The 8,136-nt window shown below is 37.4% G+C and overlaps 1 pseudogene; it reads right to left on the reverse strand.

Annotated features, from left to right (window-relative positions):
* Positions 1 to 3,689: 3,689 nt before the first annotated feature.
* The window catches only part of LOC113681559 (uncharacterized), a 13,837-nt pseudogene continuing 9,390 nt past the window's right edge, over positions 3,690 to 8,136 (reverse strand).

The following is an 8,136-nucleotide window of genomic DNA, read 5'->3' on the forward strand; positions in this document are numbered from 1 at the left end:
GCATACACGTACTTTCAGACTGTCATGCCACGAAGCATTCTAGAACACTCTATTTGGTCACGTATTTTTGATGTAATACTACCAAATAGTTATGCTGTAAGCTTTCGCTATGTTGTAGATTACTTCGTTAATGTATATGTAGACTCAATTGAGTAGTAGTAGGTGTTGTTGACGTGAATTTGTTGTTGTTGTTGTCGTTGTCGGGATCGACCAACTGTTTGGAAAGTTACACCGACAGAGCGAGAGCTACTGTGGAGGATTGTTTATTTCCAGGAGTTTAAATGCGAGTTTGCGTCAATGGCGAGTCAAATTAAAGGTTGTCGTCGGCTTAAGTAAGTTAATCAAGGATAATTACTGTGTCGTCTATAGGAGTCGCTCCTGAGTAAGAATATTACAATTCGTTAAATAAATAAAAGTATTTGGGTTTGTAGAAGTATAGTGTTTATGCTGTCAGTTAGATTATATCCTAACAGAATAACAAAGCATGTATCATGAAACTCTTACATGATATAAAAGTAATTAAGTCTTTTTGACATATATTTGTATGGCATTCGAAATGCAGATTTTTTTTGCATGTTTTGTGATTGCGCTCTGTAACCAGCTTTTTAAATTTTCACTCAGATTATGTTATGGGAGATTGTTCTTGTTCATTTCAGATTTACTTATTTGATGTTTAGTTGATTGAAGTTCAACTGTATGTAAAGCTGTTGCTGTACTGTAGATTACACTGGAAACTCAGTGCGAAGCTATCATGTAAAAAAAAAAAAATGATGAAAAAGAAAAACGTTCTCTGGCATATTTTTTGTCTGCGTTTCACTCTTTTAAATTCTCCTAATGGGGGCATTGGTACAGAAAAGAAATTATTGAATGTTTCTTCCATTATTTTCATGAATAATACTTAGGAAAGAAAAAAACGAGTTGGAGGATCGTTGAGGGGTCCGAATAAATATTTGGCATTATTTTGCATTCGCTAAGTTGATCAGACGATTGTTTTGAAACGAAGAGAATATTATGCCCTCACTTTGTTTTCATCGACGGATCCGGCCCAGTAACGGGGAATGAACCTGAATATGCTGTGGTTGGGTTTAAATCTTGATTTCAATGGTGGATGTTCCTCTAAAAATTTAGCTCTAGCCGTACTGTCTATAGGTTTTTCGCTCCCTTTGTTCGAATCGTTCATTATGCAGTTGGAATTACCCTGTAACATAAGGTTTTTTTTAGTTATTTAAGCAGCTATCTTAGCTGTTCAAATTTTTTTCTGTGGGAAGGATGACTTGACTGCCCTACGAAGAGAACCCAGGGTAAGCTTACTGTTTCTATCCAGTACACTTACGCTGAGCTCTAAAAGGTTGTTTAAGAATTTGTTCATGCTTAGCGTGCGTATATCGAGTTATGGGTGTACGCGGGAAGTTTGGAGAGTAAGAAAAATACGTAAGAGTATATCGAGGCGCAGCAGAGAGCAACTCTAGCTTTTTGAGTGCTCTCCAAACTTCCCAAGTGCCTTCATAACTCGATATACGCACAGCTAAAAGCATGAGCAAATTCTTTTACCACAAAGCGACAGTGAACAAAAATTGCTCACGTCATCCTATTTACGCATGGGCGTGCGTGTTCATACCGGCTCAATAGAACTTACATAGGGCAAGCACGCGCGCTATGTTATCATAAAGATTTTCTCCGGAAGCTTAATCTAATGAACACCAAGTGAAAATGATATTTTTATAGATACTCGAGACAAATAGGTGATATCTATGCGCAAGTGAGAACTTGTCTTTTTCTTTTATTTCTTCTAATTCAAATATTCCGGTGCAATTCAAATAACTGGTGTCTATGCAGGAGTTGCATAATTCCTTTCTGAGAGCCTTAATTGCTAAGAAAAAAACAACAACAACCTAGCTTTAAAAATTCATCGGATTACAAATGCTAACTTTTTTAAAAAAAACTCACATTCTCCACTAATTCACTTGCCAAGTTGTCATCGGACAGTTTGTTATCAAACAGCTCAATAACTCAATCACATTTAAATTTGTAGTTTAAATTAACCAATCACAACCTTGGTTTCGATTACCATAGAAACAGTAAAATTCACGCCTCCTCTGTCAGTATTTTAATGGAAATCTTCCCTTTCTTTCATAACTTGGCTAGTAATCTTTTCTTGGAAATTGTAATTTTTTATGATTCGTTGGTGATAGGATTTTCTGTCGTCCTATTTGGTCTGTTATTATACTCGTCATAACAAATCGAACTCCCACTGCGCGGTCGTCCATTCCAGTCATATTACCATTACGTATAATTTGCTCCGATAATTCTGGAAATGCGGCACTCTGGTTGGTCAATTGATTGTGTCAGATCTCGCTATAATCACCTAGCGCGAGTTGATAGGAGCAGGGATGTCAAATTTCAAATTGGCTAACCCGCGTTTTGTCAATAAACGTGATAAAAGACACAAATTCAAATCTGGAGGGCACAAAAGTTTGGCGTAAAACTTTTTAAAAGAAAGATGTGAAGTTTTTGGTGATTGAATTAAATAAAACTGTTAAATTCTGGTGGAAACTGATTGCCTTTTTCAATACGAGTAACCAAAGCAATTCTAACAGAATGATTCTAACAACAAAACAAATGTACACCAGAATTCGAAAACACCTGAAAATTATTCTACAGAAATTATTCGCCTCAAGCTCCAGTTTGGAAATTGAGCGGTTAATCCAGAAACTTCGGCATTCCTAAATACTATTCTTTTTTTCTTCATTCCACTTTTCTGATGAGGTTCTCTCGGATTCATTCGGTAGGTAGCTGATTCTCAAAGGGTTGTGTCCATCTAAAGGAGGAGAAGTGCGTATAAGATAATAATTCCCTCACTATCCGAATCTTGTGGCAATGAATCGGTGGAAATCTTTAGCGAATGGAAAGTTGGGTAGTTAAAGGGGTTGAAAGCGGGGATGGATCGTCTTACGTCATATATATTTGACAATTTTATTATTAAAGAGTGAGCTGATAGCCTTCAATTGATTTGATTTTACTTCTGAGTCAAGAGGGGATGGAGATATTAAAATTATTACTATTATTAATTATTTATTAATAATTATTTTAATATTAGATATTAAAACAGTATCTGAGCGTTTGAAGGCAGCTTTACAGCAAAATTAAGAGTTAAACGAGATTTTAAGAGGTGTACCGGATGATTAGGAAATGAAAGCATTCAAAATATTAATCACCATGGCGAAAATGCATGTCGACAAAATATCGTCAATTGTGTTGAGAGTTACAAGAACAGAATAGGTTATTTACTTTTATATTTAATTGTTATATTAATATTATTATATTAATGTATTAATTATTAATACATTAATAATTAATTATATTATTATTTTAATAATATTATTATTATATTAATATATATTTATTAATATTATATAATTAATACATTATTTACTATTCTGCAGAATTAAGGGACCATACATCGGTGACCTATGTACATTGCTGACAATATTATTGAGAGTCTCAAGACGAATTAGGCTTGTCCCCTTTTCGCCCAATATTTAGTATACGTATATCACATCCTATTTTATAGTTTATCAAACATTTTATTGTGCTCACAGAGAGGTGTTCTGGTTCCAAAAACATGCAAGAAGTAGGCAATGGTGGTAAAACGTCTTCTGTTTGTGTTTCGTGGTCACACCTCATTATTATCACCCGCGGTACTTGCAGCGTTTTTTTACCTCCAAGTTTTGCTTTCGTGATTCACCTTTATTTGCATCATTGACTTCATGGTCTCTTTGAGATAGAGCAAAACTCATAGCTCCTCTGTCTTTTGCAAAGGCAGCGATGGAAGGTTTTCCAATCATACCCGTCTGAAGCTGTGTTTTAAGCATATTCTTACCAACCATACCACGATTTTCGCCATGCAAATCGTTGAGAGGAAGAAGCAAGGCCAAACAACAGGAAATAGACCATCGTGGGTTTTTGCACCACTCTTTTAAGTACTGATGTACATAAACGAAGTATTGAACTGAAGTTTAAATGATATAAAATGCAAGTTATAATACTTTTTCAGCCTGAGTTTTCAAGTCAAGTGGGTAATGATAAAACATTTGATCCGAGCAGCCCCCCCCCCCCACCTCCCTCAGTGAAGACTATTATCCGTATCACAGAACAGCCCCATTCAAAATGTATTTGTTTGAATCTAACGTATTGTTTTGTTGCTCTACTGAGCAACATAAGGATGCCACGTGCACTATATTAGTGTTTAAATATTTCAAGCCAAATATTTTGGTACTTATATTTATTTACTTCCGAGAAGCCCAATCACGAGAGTATTTGCTCCAAATATCAGAATCTTCATTGTAATGGTGTCCATGTGTTTATCCAAGACGTTAGATATATTCTCTGCTGGGATTCTGCTCACCGCACCGATACCCAAGTTGACAAACTGTAACAGCAAGGGAGGTCGTCATTAATCTGTTCTCGTATGGGTCCTGTATTGGTTTCATCCAAGAGAACTGAATACCATGGATACCAGCCACTACCCATGCCAGCCCGATGAAGGACCTGCTCTCCTGACCCACGAGAATAAGGCCAGACGTAAGAACTATTTTCCGAGACATTTCAACCAGTTCCCAATACCACGTACGCGGTTCGTAGTTGTCGGAAAGGAACCGAAGACCTTCGAAAATTTCCCTACCAACGCCTACACCTTTGCCGTCTGAGCCAGATGATGTTGCTCGACGATGCCTCCAAAGAGCGATGAATGTAGCAGTGGGTAGGGCGAAGATGTACGCAGTGGAGATGTATGCCAAAACCAGCAAATGTTTATATGTTTGACCTTGGCATTTAACACTGTAGTCTGCTTGAGGTACGTTTTGCAAAGATCTTCATTTTTGTCCCTACAGATTTCACGGCAAGCAAACGGTAGAACACTGGCTGTCTTGGAAAACGTACTCAAGTAAGTTATATACAGAATGAAGAAGAGGTTTTTGTACACGATCTCTTTCATATGCGAGGTTTTTGCCCTTTTTTGTTCGTCTTCTAAATGTTTTTTTCCAAAGATAATTCTCCTGCGAATACCATAGACAACACCAGACGTGGTTACGGCGATTGCATTCAATGATAAGATTAATAACAAGTCTCCAAATGCATTCACTTTTAATCCTGGAAAAAGGCAGCGGATAGGTGCTATCTGAAGCAAATTAAGTTGAAGTATCCCTTAGTACCTTGCAACAATATCTAAAGAATCTGGCCACCTGATGTAAGAAAAAACGTGCAGTAACCCATGAGTGACTTGGTAAAATCACGATCTTCAATTTGGATACGAATCTGTCCATAAGATCGAGATCACGTTCCGTGGCAAGCTTTCCTTTCCTTTTCCATGCCAACAAGGAAAATGTCACTAATAAAATGACAGCCACGAGAGACAATTGTCCCGCAATCCATGATTTTGATGGACTTTTTTTGCAAATGTGGGATTGCTTGTAGTAATCCAAGCTGCATATGGCGCAAACTGGTCCCTCGTACCCATCCGCGCATGGCGAGTCCATGCCACCCTCGCAGGAGTCTGGTACCTGGCACATGTACGGCGTAGGAAGGGGATACGGGTACTTTACAGAGTTCTCATCCAATGCTGGTATGGCTGCAATGAGGTTTTCTATAAATTCTTGATAACGACTTTTATAAGAGTGGTTACGCCATTGCCACCAATAACCAGGTTTTAAAGAGACATACTCTCCTTGACATACAAGTCCATTTTTGCCACACTCGTGACATCCTTCCAATAAATGGGTTTGATAATGATCTTTCAAGCATGGACAAGCTCGATATCCGGTGAAAAAGTCGGTTTCGGTTCCTGATAAAGAAATCAAATCCTGTCACAGCGTAGTTTAGAAAACTTTTACAAGACCTCGGTATATAAATAAACTAAAAGCGCAAGTAACACAAATAGCAGGCGGTATTTTGACGGCTGGTTATTTTGTATTATACAAAACCTGGTTAACTATTCGGATCCACACGCTACGCTTCTATACATACCTGCTTACTTTTTCCGTCTTAAAATGAAATCTTAAAATGATAGCAGTGGGATATTGAACAACTTATTGAGTATTTTGTTGTGTAGCATCGCCGAATATTTTAGCTCGCTTCTTTTTTTTTAATTTTGCGTCTTCCTTCGGGCTCGTTGAAATATGGCACAAGTCGTAAAAATACTCAGCTATACTATATCTGGTAAGCTATAAATATGAATACGAGAGCGATCCTCACTAATTGAACAGTAGCGAAAATAAGACCTGAAAAAAAAAATTCAGGCCTGTACGGGATGTGAACCTATGACCTCTGTGATAACGGTGCGGTGCTCTGTCAACTGAGCTAAGAAGCCAACTGGGAGCTAGTCACTAGGTGGTTCCAAAAAAACCCGGGAAGGGATGAATAAATAACTTTAAATATATGAAAATCATATATCTGATATTTGTGAACTGCGGATAAAGACGTAAATATGAAAGCGATCTTCGCAGTAATAAACACTAATGAGATGTACTGAAAATAAAGCCCGCAAAAAATTCAGTTGCTTGCTTCCAACGATCTTTTTAAACTGTCTGCCTCTTGAACTAAGAAACGCCTTCAACCGGTAAAAGGCTACTTAGGGTTGGGCCCAGAGATTGTAAACTGTTGTCTTGGCCAGGGGTCAATACGTGCCTACCATTTAATGGTACACATTCCTTAGTATTTACCCAAAGAACACGTCTTGCAATCCAACACTGACTTTCCAGGTTTCTTGTGGTATGCAACGTAAGAACCATTGGGGCATCTCTTACATTCTCTAGCTATGTAAGCGAGGCTATCAGAGTAAAATCTACTTTAAAAAGACCAAATCATGTAATGGAAAAGCTTTAAGCTTGGAGTCAACAGCAGTTATGGTGGATGCTCAAGAGTCATCGGAGACAGTAATGATAATAATAATAATAATAATTAAGATGATACTAATAATGATAATAAGGATAACATCTATGTAGTCATTTAGCATATTCTCCAAATAAGTGCTGTAATACGCTTTACACTTATTTGCGAGGGGCTTTTGCCAGACTGCGTTGAGCAGCTTACAATTTATTTTTAAGAATGCAGCAGATACCTCCAATTTTAGAAACAAGGCAAATCCGTAACACTTGAGTTAAAGTAAAATTTTGATAACTGCATTAAGACTTTATGTTTGCCGACGTTAGCAGCAGATTTACGAAGTCTTTGTAGATTACATGTTAACAGGGAGAGTATACCTGGCGGACAATCTCTTCAAATTTCCGGATTTGGTCCAGGGGTAAACATGGTGAAATGTGAAAATGTTCCCAAAGGAAACGGTCGAAATATAGAATAGTTACTGTCAGTTGTGTTTCTAAATCCCAGTCTGTTCAGAAAAGATGTTAAAGCTAGGGAATTTTCCCGTAAAGGAACTTTTATGGCTTCTTCATATGATTCAAGAGGTTTCCTGGAGATCAATAGAATGCCAATATATTACATTTGACTGAATTGTTCAACAATTATTCGCTGAAGGCGGAGTGAATTTTGGTGAGTAATCCCCGAGACGAAGTCGAGGAATTGTTGAACAATATTTACTGAGGCGATTAATTTTTTTAATATAATTGCTGAGGTGCCTTCGAATTATGTTGTAAATATTCATTTTGATGTTGATACCATTCTGTTTTAATTGTTTTGAGTACGCGTATAAGGATAAGGAGCCAACATCCTCGCTTTCTTCGGGATTGAATTCTTCTCTACCGTTTTCATCATTTCCTCGGTAACACAGACAAAACACAAGTCAGCCATTTTAAAATTCTGGCGAGATGTGACGCAATCCTCGACCGATCAGAGCGCACGCATCTCTGTTATCATCAGAGTAACTATACATAAGTGTAATAGAAGGTGTTCATCTGTTCATACAGCGATTAGTTACAAATTATTCCATGGGTGCAAGTTACATATGAGATGGTGAATAGCTTATTGAAATACACACGTGTTTGTCATTCACTTTCTAATCAATTGCAAACCAGCCTTAATATGAATTAATGGAACTTTGTGGTTGAAAGCTTTTATCTTTTTATCGTAGCCGATTTCTGAATTCACGACCCCGCGATATCCTACACTTATTCATACTGACAG

This window comes from Pocillopora damicornis, chromosome 1 (genome assembly GCF_964200805.1).
Source record: "Pocillopora damicornis chromosome 1, jaPocDami1.2, whole genome shotgun sequence".
NCBI lineage: Eukaryota > Metazoa > Cnidaria > Anthozoa > Scleractinia > Pocilloporidae > Pocillopora > Pocillopora damicornis.